We start from the raw sequence: 22,782 nt of genomic DNA, 5'->3' as shown, positions 1-22,782 counted from the left end.
AGTCACTCTGTTAGAAGCACTACCTATTGGCTATAGGAGACTGCACAAATTTATCCCAGAGCTGGATGTCTTGCATGTTAATGAGACCTTCTCTGAACAAGAGAACTTATTAAGATGGGAATAACTGTTTAAGAATATGAAAATGTAACAAAATAACCCAAATATCAACACTACGGGGCTCTGAAGTGCCCCAAATAAATCATGATGGGCACACATGCACTCTACTGCTTTCATTGTCTGAGACTTTTAGCTGAAGCCAAGTACAGTGGTTGGCTATCTTAGGACTTTCATAGACAGTGAATGAATTTGCGGCACGCACACACGTACGTCCATCGTTCCAATTAGTCCAGGAACTTCAGACCTCTGTTTCTAGGGATTGGTGGGGGTCCTATGGAAAGGTGATGAGTAACCTTTTATTAACCCCTTTACCCCCCCCCCCCGAGGATGGTTTTCACGTTAATGACCGGGCCAATTTTTACAATTCTGACCTCTGTCACTTTGAGGTAATTACTCTGGAACGCTTCAACCTATCCCCCTGATTCTGAGATTTTTTCACGACATATTGTACTTCATGATAGTGGTAAAATTTCTTCGATATGTCTTGCGTTTATTTGTGAAAAAATTGGAAATTTGGCTATAATTTAGAAAATTTTGCAATTTAAATCAGAGAGATATGTCGCACAAAATAGTTGATAAATAACATTTCCCACATGTCTACTTTACATCAGCACAGTTTTTGCAACAAATTTTTTTTTTTATTAGGAAGTTATAAAAGTCAAAAGTTGACCAGCGATTTCTCATTTTTCCAACAAAATTTACAAAACCATTTTTTAGGCACCACATCACATTTGAAGTGACTTTGAGGGGCCTTTATGACAGAAAATACCCAAAAGTGACACCATTCTAAAAACTGCACCTCTCAAGGTGCTCAAAACCACATTCAAGAAGTTTATTAACCCTTAAGGTGCTTCACAGGAATTTTTGGAATGTGGAAGAAAAAAAATAACATGTATTTTTTTTTCACAAAAATGTTACTTTAGACACCAATTTTTTTATTTTCGCAAGGGTATCAGGAAAAAATGGACCCCAAAATGTGTTGTGCAATTCCTCCTGAGCACGCCAATACCCCATATGTGGGGGAAAAACACTGTTTGGGCACCTGGCAGGGTTCGGAAGGGAAGGAGCGCCATTTGACTTCTTGAATGTAAAATGTTCTTGAATAATTAGCGGATGCCATGTTGCGTTTGGAGAGCTCCTGATGTGCCTAAACAGTGGAAACCCCCCACAAGTGACACCATTTTGGAAACTAGACCCCTCAAGGATTTGATAACATTAGGTCATCATATTGAATATGTTGTCATTAGTCTTGAGCGCAAGTGCTCGCTACTTAAGTTTGCATCCGGTACGCAGGTATTCACCAAGTATCGCAGGTGCTCAAGTGACCTGCTCGAGTTCCTGCCCACATGTTTCACGGTTGTTAAAACACCCAAAAAAAACATGCTTGGATCGCTCGTGCATGGCAGGCAATCCCAGCAAGTTTTTTTTGGCTGTATAACAGCTGCAAAACATATGGGGTGGAGACTCGAGCATGTCACTCGAGCACCCGCTATACTCGGTGCATACCCGAGCACCCGATGCAAACTCAAGTAGCGAGCACTTGGGCTCAACGCTAGTCGCCATATTGTCATTTTTTTTTCTCTGTTTTTGAAAAAATCCCAACCCTAGCACAACCCTAACCCTAGCTTTTATTTTTTACGCCGTTCCTCCTGTGGTATTGGTAGTGATTTGATGACTTTATTCTTCGAGTCGGTGCGATTGCAGCGATACCAGATTGATATCTGGTTTTTATGATTGACAGCTGTCACACACTAAAACCCCCCTTTTTTTATTTTTTTTATTTTAAAGACTAGTTTTTGCATCGCCATATTTTGATAGCTAAAATATGGAAAAATTATAGCTGACAGTCACGTGACGGCTTGTTTCTTTTTTTACGAGACAAGTTGACGTTTTTATTGGTACCTTTTTCGCGCACGTGACATTTTTTGATCGCTTTCTATTCCGATTTTTGGAAGGCAGAATAAACAAAAACCAACAATTCCGAAATTGTTGGATTTTTTTTTATGCCATTCCATGTGTGGTAAAATTGATAAGGTAGCTTTATTCTTTGGGTCAGTACGTTTACAGCGGTACCACATTTATGTATTTTTTTTTGTTTTGGCGCTTTTACACAATAAAACTATTTTATAGAAAAAATATTTTTTTTATCGCTTTATTCTGAGAGCTATAACTTTTAACTTTTTTTTTATTTTTCGGCTGATGGAGCTGTATGGCGGCTTATTTTTTGCGGGACAAGATGGTGTTTTCAGCGGTATCAATTTTATAAGTTTGTCTTTTTGATTGCGTTTTACTCCATTTTTTTCTTTGGCGGTATGATGATTAAGCATCGTTTTTTGCTTAGTTTTAATTTATTTTTTTTATCGTGTTCACTAAAGGGGTTAACTAGTGGGACAGATTTATAGGTCAGGTCGTTCCAGGTGCGGCGATACCAAATATGTCTACTTTATTGGTTTGTTGTTGTTTTTTTTTCTCATAATTATACAGTATATATATGGGTACAGTATATTTTTATTTTTTGGGATTTATTATTTTTTTTAAACATTTTTACAAATTTATTTTTATATTTTTTTTCACTTTCTAAATCCTTTTTTTTACTTTTACACTTTGTCCCAAAATGGGACTTTTTTTAACTCAGATAGCTTGCATAGCATAGAAATGCTGCAGCAGCATGTCTACGCTATGCAGGCTACAGCCCTGCACACACAAGTTAGTTAGACCATGCACTGAGCATGAACTTCCTGCTGTCTGGTGACCCAGATGTCGTCATGACGACATCCGGTCACCATGACAACCACTGGGACCCCGCACAGACAGCGCGGGACGCCGGAGAAGAGGTAAGTAAGCAGCGCTTACCTCCCTTTGCCTCCGGAATACTTCGATCGACTTCGATCGCAGCATTTCGGGGGTTAATGTGCTGGGAGCAGTGCAGGACCGCTCCTAGCACATAGCACCGGGTGTTAGCTGTGAGAATCAGCTGATACCCGGCGGCAATCGCCCCGCACAGCTTGTGTGCGGGCGCGATCACATTACGCGTAATATTACGTCCCTGGCCCAATAGACCCAGGGCACAAGGACGTACTATTACCACAAATAGTGGGGTTAAAGAGATTAATGTCTAGTAAACTATACAGTACGTATGAAAATTATTTGGAAACTAAGCATCATTCACAGACCATATTATATATTTACTGCAAATATTCTGACTGCTCAATGTACAAAACAAAGTGGAAATAATCTATTCATCTTTATTACAATTTCTCATAAAAATACAAGTTTTATAAATGAGGAGCATCACACATGTCAAGCGGCCACTAGCTCCAATTGTAATACATTACAGCAGTGACTAGTACTAGAAAGCACACTGTAGCCATAACACATACTGTTCCAAATAATCAGGTACAAAGCTTATAATGGTAAAAATCTCTATTAAAGGATGTAGGGTTTCAGCACTCTGGTAGCCGCTTGTATACGCACAGGGTTTTTATATCAAAACCATATGTCCATTATAAACTTTACCGCTCCAAAAAAGGCTTTTCTCCAGTACAAATGAGTAACACTAACAGTCCTTTCTTCAGGCGCAATAAAACAAAGTAAATGTAGCAGCCTTGCAATCTGTTTTCCAGGCAGTAGCAGCTCAAGTAGTTTAAACTGTTCACCAATCAAACACACCTCTGTAAAGCTCCAGCGAAACTCCACACTGCTGAGCTAACCCAGCTGCTATTAGGCCTGTAAGCCCCAGGATGGATTATGGAAACAACCTTTTTTCACTCAGACTCTTTTGGTTCCTCTTAAATCTTGGACCCAAAATTCAGTCAAATTAACTTTCTCAGTAGTCTAGTGTTACTGATACAGATTTTACATTACCAAGGTCAACCACCTCTGTGACACATATCTACTAGGGTTGAGCGAGTATGTTCTGTCCGAGTATGCTCGGGTGAACTCCGAGTATTTACAGCTACTCGGTGATATGTTTGAATCGCTCCCGTGTGCATGATTTGCGACTGTTTGACAGCTTTATTACATGTGAGGAATGTGTAAGAAATAGACATTCCTCACATGTATTAAAACTGTCAAACAGTCGCAAATCATGCACACGGGAGCGATTCAACCATATCACCGAGCAGCTATAAATACTCGGAGCTCGGCCCGAGCATACCCGGCGAAAGGGTTAATAGAACATACTCGCTCAACACTAATATCTACCATTCAGGACCTTACATCCTGCTTTCTTACAAGGAATATTCTAACTAAAGAGATTTTTGTTTTTTTTAAATCTGATTCTTTTTATTAAACATTTTTTCAAATAATTACAAACATGGGAACATCACCCTGAATAAATTACATACAAAAACAGAAAAGCTATTCCCCCTCCCTTCCTAAACAAGTCCTGGAACTGTTTTTATATAGGAAGATTAAAGAGTATCTTCTGTATACTACATTGACATTTCCATATATGCAAATAAGACCAATCGTAATTCATCTGATTCAACGTGTAAACAAAAGTTAATTGCCGTCCAGCAAGTGTCCCATTATTTATGAATGTCTGATGGCCAATGGTCACTAGAACTGGGGTCCCACTCATTTGTTTGTTTGGGATCTCCTCCTGAAGTGTCATGGTAAAGCATGGCTGCTACTACTCTTCGATGTCTATGGGGCTGACGGCGATAGCCAAGAAGATATAAGTGGAGCAATGCTTCTCCTTTTAATCCCGAGTCTGATACGGTTGCTGAAGTAGATATGCAGTTTGGATTGATTTTAGCTAAGTAGCATAATGTAGCTTATATATGCCATTCTAAACTAATGTTCAGCACTTTAGAATTGAAACCAGCAAAACCTGGCTGGATTAAAATGGATTTTGAAATGATGTTAAAGTGAGTCAGATCCTCAGATTAGAGCACAATGCGGTTGGGAAAGTGAAGCCTAGTGCCATGTTACGAACAGCTGATCTATAGGGAGTGCCAGGTGTTAGACCCCAACTAATCTGATATTGATAACCTCTACCCTAAGGATGAGTTATAAATATCATAAGCCTGAATAACTCTGGTAAGTTAGGTAATCAATAACCAGCTCTCCTGCTCCTTCGAACATACCTACACTCAGGAGGCTAAGACATTTGGAAATACTTTTTATGCCTAGATGCGCATAAAAAAGCTCAGGCAGTTTGATATAAAGCTGTGGTTCCAAGGCAACATCAATCACAGCCTATTATTTTTTGAAATGTGGCAGCTAGAATTGAGCGATAGAATTTTCCAGGTACCCATAGATTTCAATGGGGTTCGGGTTCATGTTCAAGTTTGGGTAAAGTTCTGGTACCCGAACTTTGGACTAAAGTTAGTTTGGGTACCCAAACCCGAACTTCCACGGGTCCACTCATCCCTAGTGCCAACATTTCATAGACCACCTACTTTGAGGATCTGGTTGTGGACCATAGCCAGAGACTAGACTAGTTCAGCTTTGGCCCCGGCCAACTCTTCCAAGCACCGCTCCAGGTGATTGACAGATCTCTTCCACACGTCTACATGGGGAGAGACCCGTTAATCACCTCTAGCAGCGCAGGGGAGAGCAACCGGGTTTGGCGCCAGACTGGTCCCAAGCTTGGCCGGGTGGATCTCGAAGTATATTTTCTATAAAACGCCAGAGCGTTGCAGACAAAAATATACCAGGCTTCAGTCGTACATCCTGCCTCTGAAACCTGCTGACTGCGGTTTAGGCCGCTTGAATCATGTAAACTGTATTCTCTAACTTATAGGACATTAACTATATTAACAGTATTCAGAAAGGAAGATATGTTTCCCATGGCTTCCTATGAGTTTGCTGCTTTATTTGATATCTTATACAAGTAGGATACCAGGTTCCATATGTAGCACCTTCACTATACTAGTTTTCACACCTAATTTGGCCACTGTAAACAGGCTATATCCATTATAGCTATGCTCCCTTAAAAGAGTAATGTTTGAGCTATGTTCCTCACAAAACCCTTTAATCTTTATGATGCTGCAGTCCTGGGAGGAAGTTTCAGCAGTCTGTGTTCCGCTTCAGCAGATAAACATTAACCGTAAAAAGATATCTGACAAATTCTCTCAAAATTAGGACAAAAGCGCTTGTTCAGTCTTCTGTAAGTAAAGCATGTACTATATAATGCAGTATCTAAAATAAAATACCAGATATTAAAGGGGTTGGCGCATATTAAAATACCATCTGATTTTAAAGGGGTTGCCTCTTCTACAGGAGCACACCGCTCCTCTGCCTCCCGGCTTCCTGCCTGCTGGGGGTAGTGTGCTCCTGCTTGGTTGACCGTTCTGACCAGCAGTATGGAGCCTGAACTGTGCTCTCTCAATGCTGCTGTATGTGGCAGACTTGCCTCTGCAGCACCTGAAGAGCACACAGTAGCACTGGCATTTGTGCAGTATAAGGAGCTAACCGTGCGTTCCAGCAATCCCAGCAGCTTCAGAGCCACGCTTACAAGCTCTGCGAATGTTAGGCAGGCAACCACCAGCTGTTTAATTGCAGCTGTGCATGTTTCAATGTGAAATTTTGCGGCGTTTCAGAGAAAATGTGTTTTGAGAAGTCGGCCGGACACTGTCTCTCTGATGACTAGCTGAATGCAAGTTCCCAACGGCTTCTCCAAGCCCCTTTCTAAATACTTTCAAGTTTCTCCCTATACACTCTCACATGAAGAAGCTGTCGGGGACCTGCTTCCAGCATCTGAGACACACAGGCCGTGCTTCACGAAAGCTTTTACACCAAAAAAGTAGCATAAAAGCTTTGAAAAGTCTCAAAATCTTGACACAACTTGGAGTTGCACCAAACTGTTGCTACTTTTGGCGTTTTAATGTCCATTCGTTCCAGCTCCTCAAAATGGCAGAGCTGGGATGGGACAGGGGTGTGGCGGGGCAGGATGCCACTGCTAGTCTAATTCGTGACTAGCCATGGTGTTCCAGATGCCAGAACGCCAGTATTTGACTGGCGTAGCGCACATAACTCGACAGAAGCTCCAGATTAAGGTAGAGGCGTGCACCTCATGAATTAAGAGCATCTGACTCCAGCAAGACTCCCCAAGGCCGGTGAGAAAATCACTAGTCTTGATGAATCGGAGCCATAGTCCCCAGTTGTCTTCTCAATGTATGTTTTCCCTGAAACACCACAGCATTTCAGAGCAGAACAGTCTGCCTGCGCTGTTGCAGCCATGTATTACTGCTTTTTGGGCAGCATGATTCTCATGACTGATTTTACTTTGACTCAGGAAATGCAGAAATTTTTAAAGTGTGACCTGAAGTAGATTTGGTTATATAGTATGAGAAATATTGGGTGTTTTAGAGGGTAAAATAATAAAACTGTTATCCAATATCAGTCAGCAGACAAACAAGACACTTTTTGCAATACATTGACCTGATGGCGGCATTATGTATACTGTATTTCCCTGTACAAGCAGAGATGTCAGACTTTGTGGTGTTAATATGCTGAATAGACAAATTATTTGCAATATTCGTGACAATTCTTTATAGAGGTAAGGGGCACATAATGTGAAACTGCTTCACTCCTGGCCAGAGCAGCAACCACAGCGCCACTTCAGGATAAAAATACCATTGTACTGTTATAGAGCGGGTGTAGGTAAAAGCAGCGCCGGCAGGGCCAGGCCTGAGTGACAAGTGGCCATCTGTTCTGTAGACACTGGAGCATTAGACCAGCGGTGTGGCTGACTTCACACTATGTGTCTACTCATAACACGACGCTTCCTGTATGAGAGGTGTGCTATTTAAAGTGACTGCTCTGACACCGGGAAGTGTTCGGTTCCTTTACTCTATACATGTATGACATTTTCTTCAGATGTACTCGCCAGTCATTTCTAGCAATCCTATATCCTAGCATTCCTATGCTTATACTATATATTGGACAACTTCACAAGCTATGGTAAGAATTGGCTGCATCTTACAAGTGCCAAGCACTTCCAGCAGAAATGTATTCCGGCCAGGTATTGGGGGACATTTCTGGCATAAATTATGCCACTCCAGTGGTGTCATGAACTTGATGGGCGATGGGCTCAGCCATACCCTGTCTCACCCACTTTTTTCCCATATTGGCATAGCTGGCTAAGACTGGCATGAAAAATGTCAAAAGCTGCAGCACCTTCGAGTTGCACAAAAGTATTGTAACACATTAGGCTATGCTTATACGTTTTGCAGCGTTTTTTATGAAAATGAAAAGCAACCTTTTCCAGTACAGTACCAGCAAATGCTGAGACTTCAGAAATCTCATGGACACATTTGTTTTTTTTTTCTGACTGAATTGAAAATCCGCTGCGTTTTTTTAAAAATCTGCAGCGTGTCCATTCTTTCAGTGATTTTTGCAGCCATAGAAAGCAATGAGTGCAAAAACGCTGGAAAAAAAAGCAACCATGCGTTTTGGGTGACTAAAACTAGCTTTATTAAGAATGTACTGATGACAATTGACACACATAATCTGCAGCAAAATCTACTTTTTGCAAGCCGCTTTGTTACTGCCAAGAGAGCAGGTTTTCCCTGGAGGAAAAAACGCTGCAAAAACGCAACGTGTTAACATAGTTTTAAAGCGTTTTATGCCAGAATTGTGGTGTAAACAGCTTGATGACTTTGCCCTATAGCATTTTAAAAAAAAATGGTGGTTTTTGCAGCAATGAAACGACAATCAAAACCTGATGAAGGAACATGCAGATTTTGATCCTGATTTGGCATCTCTGCAAAGGGCGAAATCTAACTGTAAAGACACGGGGTCTTCCGTGGGCGTAACACTACTCAGACAACACAAGGTGAGGGTAGAACCGTGTGGCAATATTTTATTGAACAACAAAACGGACAATAAACACACAGAACAGTTCCAGCAAAACACCCAAGATGGTACAACATTACACAGTCTCCCTCCCATCTGCTGGCCCACCTGGGATAGAACAGCTGTGAAATTGGGACTTCCAAGGCCAACTACCTCAACCAGTGGCCCCCTGCTTCTGACGGGTCCCCACAGAGAAAGTAGCGGCAAGCTTAGGAAGCTAGCAGTCCATCGAGGTACAAGGCAAGGAGACCTGAGAGTTCCACTCTGGCCTCTCCGAGAGTTTCCATGGGGCCAGATGACTGGCTGGTCGCAATCTGGCTTCTCCGAATGTCTCCATGGGTTCCAGGCGACCGGAGGGTCCCACCTGGCAACCCGAAACATCCATGGGGCCAGGTGACTTTATCGTCCTAACCTGGTCTCCCCAAATGTATCAGTGGGCTCTCTGATGGTCAGTGGAGCAGATCCGTATCTTCCCAGTCAGGGCCATATACTCTTAGGTCGGAATCATGTAGAATCCAAATTTGTGTCTCTTTGGTTAAAGCCATGCTTCCAAGCTGATGGTCCCAGAGAGTCTGAACTTTGATTCTCCTTGTAAAGTATCCCTCAATTCTCTGTTTCAAAGGTCTTTGCTGCAGGATAGAAAAACTTTTTTTATCTTTGCATATAATGGTCATCAGTCACGGGGGGCGGGGGGGATGCAGTGTTAAGGTCTCATTGTTTGAGCATTTAATGAATTTGCGTAGTTTGTCCTCCTGTTTTCTGAGTCAACAAGCCACAGGGTCCACACAATGGTTAATCAACATATTTTGCAAACATTCATTGTTCCACAGACCAATAGGAGACAACAATCAGGGTTATACAAACAGTATGACCTTCTTGACCAGCCACAGAAATACACATACACTATTGTGTTTGTGTACTTGTAAATGTATTTCTCTTGTCTTAACAAACCTAATCGTCTGGCTGATTAAGATTATAAGCTGTTCCATCACACTAACGTAATAATCAGCAGCACAAATTGCCAAACTATGCATTTAATATCCGCCCCACAGGTCAGTTTATTTATTTTACTTGCTTATAATATTATTTATATAGCTCCATTGATTCAAAGGTGCTGTACAGGAGAAGGGGTTACATAACAAATACTGATATCACTTACAGTAAACTAACAATGATAAACTGGTACCCTGCCCTTGCGGGCTTACATTCTACTGGATTGTGGGAAAGGAGCGCCATTAATTCCACAGCGCTTTACAGACATCATCATCACTTTCCCCATTGGGGCTCACAATCTACATTCCCTATCAGTATGTCTTTGGAGTGTGGGAGAAAGCTGGAGAACCTGAAGGAAACCCACACAAACACAGGGAGAACATACAAACTCCTTGCAGATGTTGTCCTTGGTGGGATTTGATCCCAGGACAGCAGTGCTGCAGTGCTAACCACTGAGCCACCGTGCTGCCCTAGTTTCTGCTCAAATTCAGTGTGGGGTCTTTATGTATCATGTGATTAGATTTGCTAAAGTATCGAATTTGTTGCTGATATAAGTGATTGACATTTTACCAAATCTCATCCACATGGTGCACGAAAAATTCACACTGGGTCTGAGCAGGGACTGACCTGTGGTCCATTACACTGTGGATTTTCTGTTTATCTGAACCATCTGAACAAACCCAAAGGAAACTTGAATCTTGTATTCATCATGAATGGCTGATCAGAAGAGGCTGTTGTGTGGTTTACCTACTCTACCTGGAGGTAAATGCCTGCTCTGCTGCTTTATGAATGAGCACCAGCTGAAGAATGGTTAAAAAATGTCCTTTAGTGTCATCGCCTGTAACTTACTGTACTATGGTGGTGAAATAGTTAATGAGCTAATCACAGCAGTCAGTGTATTTGCCAAGCAAAGTAGCTGTCACCTGTGATTGGGTCCTGCAGAGAAAACAGCCAACCCGGACATTCTTGTGACATGATGGCTGGTCAGTAAATATCCTTCTATTTCTGTTTGAGAAATAAATAAGAGGCTAGAACTGGGGCGCACTGCAGTCCCGCTTGAGGAGACAGCGCATACATTTATGTCAGCCTATTTAAAGGAAATCTGTAGGGTGTATTTTTGTTCAGCCAGGGATCTGAGTAGATTGGGAAAATTCTTTAACCCCTTCACAACCCCCTTCCCCACCAGCCTGTTTTCACCTACCTGACCAGGCCAAATTTTACAATTCTGACCAGTGTCCCTTTCAGGTAATAACTCTGAAACGCTTCAACGGATCTCAGTGATTCTGAGATTGTTTTTTCGTGACATATTGTACTTCATGATAGTGGTAAAATTTATTCGATATGACTTGCATTTATTTGTGAAAAAATTGGAAATTTGGCGAAAATTGTGAAAAGTTTCAAACTTTTAATTTTTATGGCATTAACCCCTTTTGACATAAGACCTATCCATATGTCCCTGTGGCCTGGTACTTGTAGCCATACATCCCTGGTCAATGTCTCGGCGATTTTGCGCGCACAGAGGCTGTGCGCTCGCAATCGCCGCCAGGTGTCGGCTGATTCTGCCAGCTGACACCCGGCACTCAGTGCCAGGAGCAGTGCCCGCACCGCTCCCGGCACTCTAACCTGTTGCCCTCTGCCTGCGATCGCTGCATTTAGCGTGCAGGCAGAGGGAAGAAAGCCCTCTGCGCTTGGATCGGAGACACCGCGACGTCATCGCAGGGTCCCGATCATTGCCATGGTAACCTGATGTAGTCATGACGACATCAGGGTCGCCAGAGCTAGGAAAGCTGCCAGATCATGCGCAGTGCATGATCTGGCAACTTTCCGTCAGTGCAGAACTGACAGTTTATGTAGCATAGGAATGCTCCTGCATCCCTATACTATACAAGCAGTTAGTGAAAGTCCCATAGTGGGACAAAGAGTGTAAAAGTAAGAAAATTTGTAAAAATATTGTAAAATCACAAAATAATAAAAAAATAAAAATCTATTGTACCCATGAATAAATTTTTATGGGGAAAAAATAAAATGAACAAAAAAGTACATATTTAGTATTGCCACATCTGGAACAACCTGACCTATTAAACTGTCCCACAAGTTAACCCCTTCAGTCAAAAAAAAAAAGTAGGCAAAAAACTATGAAAAAGACAAATGTAAATAAAAATGGTACCTCTAAAAAGGTGGAAAAATAGGTTACAGCTCTCAGAATAAAGTGATGCAACAATTATTTTTTCTATAAAATAGTTTTTGTGTAAAAGCACCAAAACCTAAAACGCTATGTAGTATCGCTGTAATCGTACTGACCCAAAGAATAAAGCTGCCCTATCAATTTTACCACATGCGGTACGGTATAAAACAAAAACAAAAAAACATTCCTGAATTGCTTATTTTTGTTCATTCTGCCCAGGGCCGGCTCCAGGTTTTTCTGGGCCCTGGGCGAAAGAGTCTGTGGGCCCCTTTAACACATACCACGATTCATGATGCACAGATACCGCAGAGAAATATATTACAATGCCTGAGTGATATCTATTGTAAATTCTACAATAGCTCAGAAACCGGCAAATCTTCACCGTGCACAGCGCAGACCGGACAGCATAGTCCTCCATACAGTATTATGGGCCCCATATATTACTCCATACAGAATAATGAACCCCATATATTGCTCCATACAGAATACTGGCCCCCATAAAATGCTCCATATATGATACTGGCCCCCATAAAATGCTCCATATATGATACTGGTCCCCATATAATGCTCCATACAGAATACTGGCCCCCACATTATGCCCCATACAGGCTGTGCCCCCCATATAATGCCCCATGCAGGATGTCCCCCCCCCCCCAATATAATGCCTCCACACATAAAAAAATAAATAAATAAATAAATACACACCTCACTTCTCCTCACCTGCTGCCGCTGCTCAGCTCTGGCCTTCTCAGCTGCGTCGCCGGCATCTTCCCGCTCTGTGCTGTAACTGCTCAGGAGAGGGCACACTGGAAAGACGTCATCGTGCCCTCTGACTAGAGACGTCACAGTGCAGCAGCCGCGGAAGACACTGGACTTGCTGCGGAGGCACGAGGAGGGGTAAGTATTGTGCCGGGGCCCTGAGCAAGCAGGGGGGGGAGGGTGGACTCTGCTCACGGGTCCCATAGCGCGCCGGGGTGCCCGACGGCGAGTTGGCCCCCCTGCCTGCTCAGGGCCCCGGCTGGGTGCGGACGCAGGGCCTGATTCTGCCTCCCAAAAATCAGAATAGAAAGCGATCCAAAAATGGTACCAATAAACGCATCAACTTGTCCCGCAAAAAACAAGCCCTCACATGACTGTCAGCCAAAATATGGAAGAATTATAGCTCTTAAAATATAGCTCTCATTTATATTTTTTTTACAGTGTTTACTGAAGGGGTTAACTAGTAGGACAATTTGATAGGGTCATTCCGGACGCAGGGATACTTTTCTTTTTTTTTTTTTACACAGATGTATTTATTGGATTAATTTTTTTCTTATTTTTGTTCTTTATTTTATGATTTTATTTATTAATATATTTTTATAATTTTTATTAACTTTTTCACATTGGGACATCAACTTTCCCTGCCCTGATTGCTGATCTAGTACTCTGCAATGCTTCTGCACTGAAGAGCATCAGAGCAGCGCTGGCAGGCCACCTTCCTGCAGGACCCTGAAGGACCCCGCTGCCATCTTGGGACCGGGGGGGGTCACCATGGAGACCATCAGCACAACTCGATCGCATCGCGTTGTGCTGATTGAAGCGCAGAGGGAGCTCACTCCCTCTGCGATGCCCTGCGATGTCGCGGTCACTATTAACAGTGGAATCAGTGGTTAAACGCCCGTGATCGGTGCTAGCATCAGTTGTGGGCGTTGCTACGGGGTCTCAGCTCTCACATAGCGCTGACACCCGCACTCGATTGTGGCGGTGCTCAGTGAGCCCACGCGATCGCAACGCCGGATATATACGGCTCATGTCGGGAATCTGTCACAAGGTTTTTGCCACCTAATCGGAGAGCAGCATAACGTTAGGGGCAGAGACCCTGATTCCAGTGATGCATCACTTACTGGGCTGATTGCTGTAGTTTTGATAAAGGTTGAACTTGATTGACCGGAGTCTTTTTTTTTCAACCTAATGTAACTATTTAACAGTTTTATAACCAGGAGAATATCACTAGAGGATTAGTTAACCTGCTGCCATATAATCCTCCATATTCATGAACTCTATAACTCCGCCACCACCACGGATTAGCAGCTTTCTGCCTACACAGTGTACACACAAAGCTACCAATCAGTGGTGTGGGCTCGGTTATTCAGAGCTCAGCATTTGGAAAACTGCAGGATCTGCAGCAGATAAAACAATGATTTTATCAAAACTGTAGCAAGCAGCCCAGTAAGTGATAAATCATTGAAATAAGGGTCTCTGCCACTGCATTATGCTGCTTCCTGATTCCTTTTAAAGATGATCGTCCCAATCTAACAAAACAGATTTCTAATACAGTTTATGGTTATGGGCTCCAGAAGGATAGTGAACAAATATATACCAAAAGGACAAAAAAGTCATGGTCTGACTTGAGTAATGCACCATAGCCCTCACAAAATACATTCACTACTTTCACCCCCGTAGCTAATTTAGGTGGACAAATCTAAAGGCCTCATGTAAATGGGCCGTAATATAGATTAGTAATACACAGGACCCGAACATCGCAAGAGGTATAAATGTGCCAACAGTTCTGCAAACCGGACTGCAAAAGATCTGGGTCTTGGCAAAACCACACCCAAAATTGGTTGTTTCGGGGTCATTTTTGCCCTTCAAGGGTGTTGGATCTCTAAGCGTTCCTGGTGGTGGTTTTTAAATGTCCCAAAGTTTGCTTGTGAATATTAAGTATGCACACATGCCTTTTTTTCCTCCATAAATTTTCATGAAATCATATACTGCCGTATTAGTTATTCCTGTTGGTGCATTATGACAAAGGCAGATACATAGCCTCACGGTGGCACAGAATTTAGTCTGAGCTCCTACATACAGATCTGTGCATGCTAAATTAGTCCATAGACCCAATTACACCTAATGTCCATTCTTAGAAAATAATTTGACCAAGCACCCAAGATGAGAGCTGTGACCGAATGCTACTGATATATTATGAGTGGGCATAGGTTATAAGTGACACTAGTGCGACCAGAGCCTAGCCATGTGTATGCAGGTCATGTGTGCTTTGGGCGATTGTCTAGAATGGCTCGTCATGCAAGGATACTGCTACTTATTGTGAGCAGCCGATGTGTAACCTGTGTATTGAGCACTGAACACAAGCAGCACTGCATACTGTAATTATTTTTATCAGAAATTACATTAAAGTCATTTACAGTTCTCACTCCATGTATAAATCCTTTTCACATTCCTAAAATTCTGCAGCAATGCTGGGGGGGTATGACCTCGAGCACCATGGTTACCAGCTATGACGTTGGTTTTGTATCAAACTAAAGATACCAAGTGGCCCATTTGCCCTTAAAGGGCTTGTCCAGTAACCCAATGCCCATTTAATCTGCTAGCAAATATGGAGCTATTACAGACTAGTTTTATATATATATACTAGTTTAGTATTTTCCTCTCTTGGCCAGAGAGTAGTAGTTATGACTGTGTGTATTGTTCAGTTGTTTTCTCTGGTCAACTTCATTAGAGACTAATCTGATAACACGCTGTCACCTGACCACTGCAGCCAATCACAGGCCGCAACAGTACTTTGTCGGGTTAAGTTCATAGTCTCTGGTGCCGACACAGGCCACTCAGGAGGCTGCGCTGGATCCTTGGGGGGTTACATCAAGTGGATATGAGAGGAATTATTTTCAGGGAATCCAAGCCCCCAGCCAACATTATATTTAGCCCGGACTAACCCTTTCAGGGTCACAACCAATGTGGCCGCACGTCCTGTGTTTAGCTTTGCAATGTGGGTGCCAAAACAGACCTTAGCCACTCCTTTACCTTCTGTATTACACATATATTACTGACTTTGGGTTAAAAAAAAAAAGGTTGCATATACGAACACTACAGATTCTTAATGCCAAGAACGCCTGCCCCGTAGTGTCTGGTGTAGGTGGTGACATGTCGTCTATACACTGACTGCAGCCGTAAGCTGCCACTATCACACGATGTGCTGCCCATATGGACAGCAGGTTAGTGGCCTCAATGGGTGTTTAGCTGGTTTCAGGTTTGAATAAAACAATTTGGGAACCGCTGCCTACAAACTGGCTGCCATCCCCCTTCTGCCAATGTTCAGGTGCCCTCTCACCCCAGAGTTGCTTCTATGTTTTGTGATCATCCTCGACAATATAGGATATAACGACAAAAAAACCCTCACATTGCATAAGGTATTTTTTATTTTTTGTTATTTTATGTATGCAGTATCGATACTTTTCTAATTGTCTTGTGAACAGCTGATGAACAGTGACAGGCATAGAGATTTTTTCCTGTGACCCTGAAAAAATGCCTCAGTAGTTTGGATTCTTACCAGTCATTACCTCATCCTATTTTTATCAGAGCATAAGGCCTGAGCGCCATTAATGTTCCAAACAAGCTCCAAATTAAGCCCCCTGACAGGAGGGGGTGGAAAATGAAAATGCACTAGTAAATAGACGCACAGATCCATTGTGTTAATCAAGAATTGTGGCATAGTTTCTCTATAATGTATATAATGGATACACAATGTATGGTGACCATGGGAAGACATCTCCTAATCTCCACCACTGGTACGGACTGGCTGTAGCCCTCTTGTCTCCCTAAACACATTAGAATGTGCAAAGGACATCCCATATAGAGAGACATTTTACCGGTCTTACTTTGTGGCTGACCAGTAAATGAACATGAAAATGTACAATGTGCTTGGATTTCTATTGTGGATGTGCCATAGCAGAAGGGAGTCTGCCAGCACAAAGTGACTGTAAAAGCCAAGTACAGGCGTTCGGTTCAGTGCACCTTCCCACCTGCTTGTTCTCCATCTACCTTGTCTTCTTATTCCTGTAAGGCCAGAGCTGTCAATCAAAGAAGGGGCGCAGAGATGGATACCAAACTTGTAGATTGGGAAGGTGCACTGAATTGGTCAGCCATGCCAAGGGTGCACCTTACATTTGCAGTGTTGATATTCCAAGAACATTCAGTTGTATTGGCTTCTAGTACATCTCCTATATTGGTATGTTGAAATGTCAAAAGATTCATGTCCAACTTGCATGCAGTCTTTTCCACGCTGTCATTTGTATTATTTCGGACGATCAATAATAACATATGAAGTCAGTTAACTAAGCTCTAGTGTTGTACCATGGCTTCTGCCATAAGCAGAGCCATGTTCTATCAATGTGGGAACAATGATATTGCACTATTCAAAACACGCTAGCAAGGTTGTCACCCCCCCCCTGGAGCTCATTCCACTGCTCTGGGGGGTATGAGGCCTTTAAGGTGTTAACCACTTTTAACTTTTTTTTTTTTTTTAGCAAATGTTATGAATGTGATTTTAGGGCTTTTTCTAATATGTAATAATGCATTGGTTGTCCATCTGCAACAGAGTACAACGTAAATGTATCTCTCACCCACAAACTTCTCCACAGTTCTGCACCACCTTACATCTTTTCCCTCATCTCTATCACCCTATTCGTCCTCTCCGTTTTGCAATGATTTAAGACTAACATCCTCTGTAATCCGGATCTCCCACTCCCATCTCCAGGACTTTTCTCATGCTGCGCTAGTGTTCTGGAATGCACCACCCTGGACAATGTGACTAATACCTAGCCCCCACGTTGTTAAGCATCCTCTAAAACACATCTCTTCTAGACAGGCATTTATAACTAGTACTGGTTTTCCCTTTGTGTAATGCAGATGTCTTTTTGTGCACAGACAAAAACAAAAATCAGTCATTATCCATGTGGGATGGACACCGGATAAGTGAGAAGTGTTGGGAATAACCCAATGTTTCCTCCTGTGACCAGTGCCGTTCACACCCTCCCTGCCTACTCCCTTCGCACTTCCGCACTAGGTTTTGACAAGGGGTGCCATGCAGCAGTCAGTAAACACTCCCATCTAATTTCCTGCCTTTGTAACACTATCACATGTATCCCAGCACTGTGCAGCAGCCCTATGCAATCTTGCTTTGGCAGACTTGTCTGCCCCTAGGTCACCGCCATTTCATTTCCTCTCCTGGACAAGAAATACTTTCAGCCATGAAGTGGTCTTCTGTTTATTCATTTCGGAAAAATGTACTGGTGTGAAATATTCTAGCGTTGTAAAATGTAATTCTGTGTCGGCTGTACTAGTACTATGGTCACTTGTATGAAATGTGTGGAGATGTCGCTCCTACTTCTGTGATTGGTAAGATAACATACATGTAGGCATTGTGATAGTCATGGGTAACAAAGTATATGGCCCCAATTTATCAGTGCCGGGTTTTTTTTGCCAGAGTCCTGGCATAAAACCCCTTGAAATGTCACACAAGTTTTGCACAATTCAAAGTTGTGCCAATTTTTTCTTTTTTTTTTCTTTTGGCGTGTTTAAGGTGTTTAAGCAAGCTCTGCCTAAACTGTTGTAATGTGACTTGCTGAAGCCCACTTTGCAAAATAATCATAAATTACAGCAGAAATATATGCCAAACCCTGGCTGAAGTACCATTTCTGGTGCAGTTGTCAGATGCGTCTAATTCGTTATGTGGCATGTACCCCTTCATGAATTAAATGCATCTTACTCAAGTGGTGCCTTCGTTTTTTAGTACAAAACGGCAATCTTACTGCATCCGAGCCTATGTGGTTACATTCCAGGTATCATTCTTAAACCGTCATGGGACGCACTTAACAGAATTTGGATTACTTAAAGCGCACCTGTCAGAAGGGTTGTGTTTAGTAAACCACATATACTGTCAGGTGGGCGCCGTTACACTGAGTAAAATGATACCTTGGGTGATGAAATCCATTCAGTGATTCTTTTATAATCTTTACTTTCATTTCTGACATAATGGTATGCATGTGCTCTGGTGCTCTCATTATGTATTCATGTATGTGTGGCACCCCAGGGGTCTGGTTTCCACAGTAACAGCAATGTTATGTCTGAGAGCAGGTGGGAGGTCTCTTGGTCAGGAATCCTATGCATGCCACACCTCCTGCCCAGTCCTGGGAGGGGAAGGACTTCCCCTATATAAACCTGGGGCTGAGGCAGGGTTAGTGAGTAGAGAAGAAGTAGAGACAGAGAAAAGAAGCAAATATAGGAACAGAACATCAGGAGCTCTGTGGGAGCAGTGTTACAAGGAGTCAGGGGCTGGCAGCTGCAGAGCTCGCCCTGACTGAGAAGATTTCTTACCGGACCCGGAGTCCGAGGCTGTGGGGACTAACTCCTACCCAGCAGCAGAATCCGTCAGGCAGGGGATTCCAGGTCCTCTGGCCCAGAAACCCGAAGGCTCGGTCACACGCATGGGACCAGCACCGCCGTCGTGGAGCGGAAGCTACTAGAAGGCCCCGAGTCACCGGCCATACGGGTGAGCACCACACGGCACACTCAGGGACGTGGGCTACTTTTACCCGCCTCTAGCAAGGTAGCCAGAAGAGTACAGTTAGTTTGGTAGGCCTACAACTCCGCCTGGCCAGGGGAGATCCCATCTGCTCAAGGACTGACCAGGCCCCAATCGCTAGCCAGTACTCCGGGAGGGTCTATCTTTGTCACCAGTAAAGACCCTGAACTACACCGTACCGTCTCCGAGTGGTTCCTGCTACCCCCATCGTCCACGTCGGCTGCCCTGAGGCCATACCCCTCCCGTTGGGGGTTATACTATCACGCTGCACAATCCTACCACCGGCCTCAGCGGTCTGCCCTGCAGCGGCAGCTCCATAGCTGCATTCAACGGGTGGCGTAGTCGTCCAACATCTACCGCTAATACAGCGCCACTTAGTCTGACTCCCTGGGCACGGACCGGGTCACCGCCACGAGACTACTACCCTCAACAGATCCGGCTCCGGGTAAGCTCCCGCGTGCGCAACGCTGCGCGTCACAGGCCCAGGGGTGCGTCAACTTTTGGCGTAGTCGGCAGGATTTCGTGCCCGCAACCACCGGGTACTGCGTGCCTGAAAAAGACTGTTCAAACTTACCTGTGGTGAAGATTCCCGCCATCCGGCGCCATCTTCCGCTTCCTTCCCGCCATCGGTGGAGTTTTCCCGCCATCCGGCGCCATCTTCAGCCTTCTTCCCGCCATACGTGGAGTTTTCCCGCCATTGGACGCCATCTAGAGGATGCCGCGCGGGAAGAAGAGGGGCGTGGACTCCGAAAGCGCGCGAGAACTGAAGCCCCGCCTCACGTCCGGACGTTGCGTAAGGTCCTGGAAGGAGCCCAGCAGACGCCGACGTCACAGGAGCGCGACGGAAGGTCCTCAACCCTGACAATCCACTGCGGAGCCACGGCCTACGGAAGAGGATCATCGCAAGGTAGGCCACGGTCCACTAGGGGGGAGAAGGATGCCGGATACGGAGGAGAGCTTCACCGCTTCAACCCCCGCCAGCGCCACCGCTGTTGCGGTCATGCCTTTCACCATGCCCTATATCCCGGGGGCAGCCTGGCTACCCCAGTACTCAGGGGAGTCACATACCCTGCATGACTTTAGAGAAAAGCTGGATAGCCTCTTCCAGGTGTACCCCCTCACAGAAGAGCAAAAAGTGAGCATCCTGGTGGCCCAACTAACTGGGGCAGCCCAAAGGGAGGTAAAGTCCTGGCCACCTGGGAGGAGGACTGTCGCAGAGATACTAACCCGGCTAACCGAGGAGGAGCTGCAGTACTACCAATACGAGGAAAGCCAAGAGGACCCGGACGGGTCTGAGGACTACCCTCAGGAGGGAGCACAAAGAGGACATAGCTACTGAAGGGAAGTAGCGTGAATAAAGAGCTGTACATAGTTACCCGTTAGGGTACAAGGACTGCTGCTAATTAAAATATGGTCCCCATTGGGATTAGTGAATTGTTCCCCGTGTGTTCCTATCCCTTACCAGGCTGAGGACTGTGAGCAGCCATCCCCTATCCCTTACCAGGCTGAGGACTGTGAGCAGCCAATCCTTATCCCCACTGGCCGAGGACTGAGAGCGGCCATATCCTGTAAATAATTATGTGTTTCTAGTTATTTATAGGAGTCCTTGGTGGATTTACCGGGAATCCTTGTACATGGTTGGAGCGTAACCCAGGAATGGACTAAAGACTGTTAAGGACTCGGGGCAGGACAGACCCCTACCTGGTTACGTCTCCCTGTTTTGGTGAATTGGACACCTTGCTTTCTTCAAAGACTGCACCCGGTTACGGACATGCCGTGACCACCTTTATGTGTTTCTTTATTGTATTGTTATTGTTATATCTTGTTATGTTTTTCTAAAATATGTTTAGTCCCGGAGTACTAAATTTCACTAGGGGGGAATGTGGCACCCCAGGGGTCTGGTTTCCACAGTAACAGCAATGTTATGTCTGAGAGCAGGTGGGAGGTCTCTTGGTCAGGAATCCTATGCATGCCACACCTCCTGCCCAGTCCTGGGAGGGGAAGGACTTCCCCTATATAAACCTGGGGCTGAGGCAGGGTTAGTGAGTAGAGAAGAAGTAGAGACAGAGAAAAGAAGCAAATATAGGAACAGAACATCAGGAGCTCTGTGGGAGCAGTGTTACAAGGAGTCAGGGGCTGGCAGCTGCAGAGCTCGCCCTGACTGAGAAGATTTCTTACCGGACCCGGAGTCCGAGGCTGTGGGGACTAACTCCTACCCAGCAGCAGAATCCGTCAGGCAGGGGATTCCAGGTCCTCTGGCCCAGAAACCCGAAGGCACGGTCACACGCATGGGACCAGCACCGCCGTCGTGGAGCGGAAGCTACTAGAAGGCCCCGAGTCACCGGCCATACGGGTGAGCACCACACGGCACACTCAGGGACGTGGGCTACTTTTACCCGCCTCTAGCAAGGTAGCCAGAAGAGTACAGTTAGTTTGGGAGGCCTACAACTCCGCCTGGCCAGGGGAGATCCCATCTGCTCAAGGACTGACCAGGCCCCAATCGCTAGCCAGTACTCCGGGAGGGTCTATCTTTGTCACCAGTAAAGACCCTGAACTACACCGTACCGTCTCCGAGTGGTTCCTGCTACCCCCATCGTCCACGTCGGCTGCCCTGAGGCCATACCCCTCCCGTTGGGGGTTATACTATCACGCTGCACAATCCTACCACCGGCCTCAGCGGTCTGCCCTGCAGCGGCAGCTCCATAGCTGCATTCAACGGGTGGCGTAGTCGTCCAACATCTACCGCTAATACAGCGCCACTTAGTCTGACTCCCTGGGCACGGACCGGGTCACCGCCACGAGACTACTACCCTCAACAGATCCGGCTCCGGGTAAGCTCCCGCGTGCGCAACGCTGCGCGACACAGGCCCAGGGGTGCGTCATATGCTTCTCTCTGGCCTCTGACAGGTCACTGTGCTTTCAGTGATCTGCCTACTATGTTAAATATTGCCTGTGTAATTTGTGCATCATATTGAAATTTACATTCCCCCAAAATGGCCGCGACGGCCAGCGCGTGCGCAGTGGCATCTCTTGTTTGCCGAGAGATGCTACTGCGCACGCGCGGGCTCAATTTTGCTTTTGGAAAGAGAATTTTGGTGTAGCAATATGGCGCCGCGCATACGCAGTACAGTAGCATCTCTCGGCAACCGAGAAATGCTACTGCGCAAGCGTGGACCATATTGCTGCAGGAGAAAAAAAAACAAAAAAACAGTAGCATCTATCGGCAACCATTTTGGGGAATGTAAATTTCAATATGACACACAAATTACACAGTCAGTATGTAAAATAGTAGGCAGGTCACTACAATGCAGAGATAGGCATACATGAA

General features: G+C 44.7%; 1 protein-coding gene across 4 annotated transcripts in view; it reads left to right on the top strand.

The window, feature by feature from the left end:
* The window catches only part of LOC141248477 (KN motif and ankyrin repeat domain-containing protein 1-like), a 268,553-nt gene that overhangs the window by 234,457 nt on the left and 11,314 nt on the right, over nucleotides 1-22,782 (top strand). The window lies entirely within an intron of this gene.

The sequence above is a fragment of the Phyllobates terribilis genome, unplaced genomic scaffold (genome assembly GCF_046119375.1).
Source record: "Phyllobates terribilis strain yellow unplaced genomic scaffold, ASM4611937v1 Scaffold_1__5_contigs__length_1240528914, whole genome shotgun sequence".
Lineage (NCBI taxonomy): Eukaryota > Metazoa > Chordata > Amphibia > Anura > Dendrobatidae > Phyllobates > Phyllobates terribilis.
Note: the sequence above shows the minus strand (reverse complement) of the source record. Positions and strands in the feature narration are given on the sequence as shown.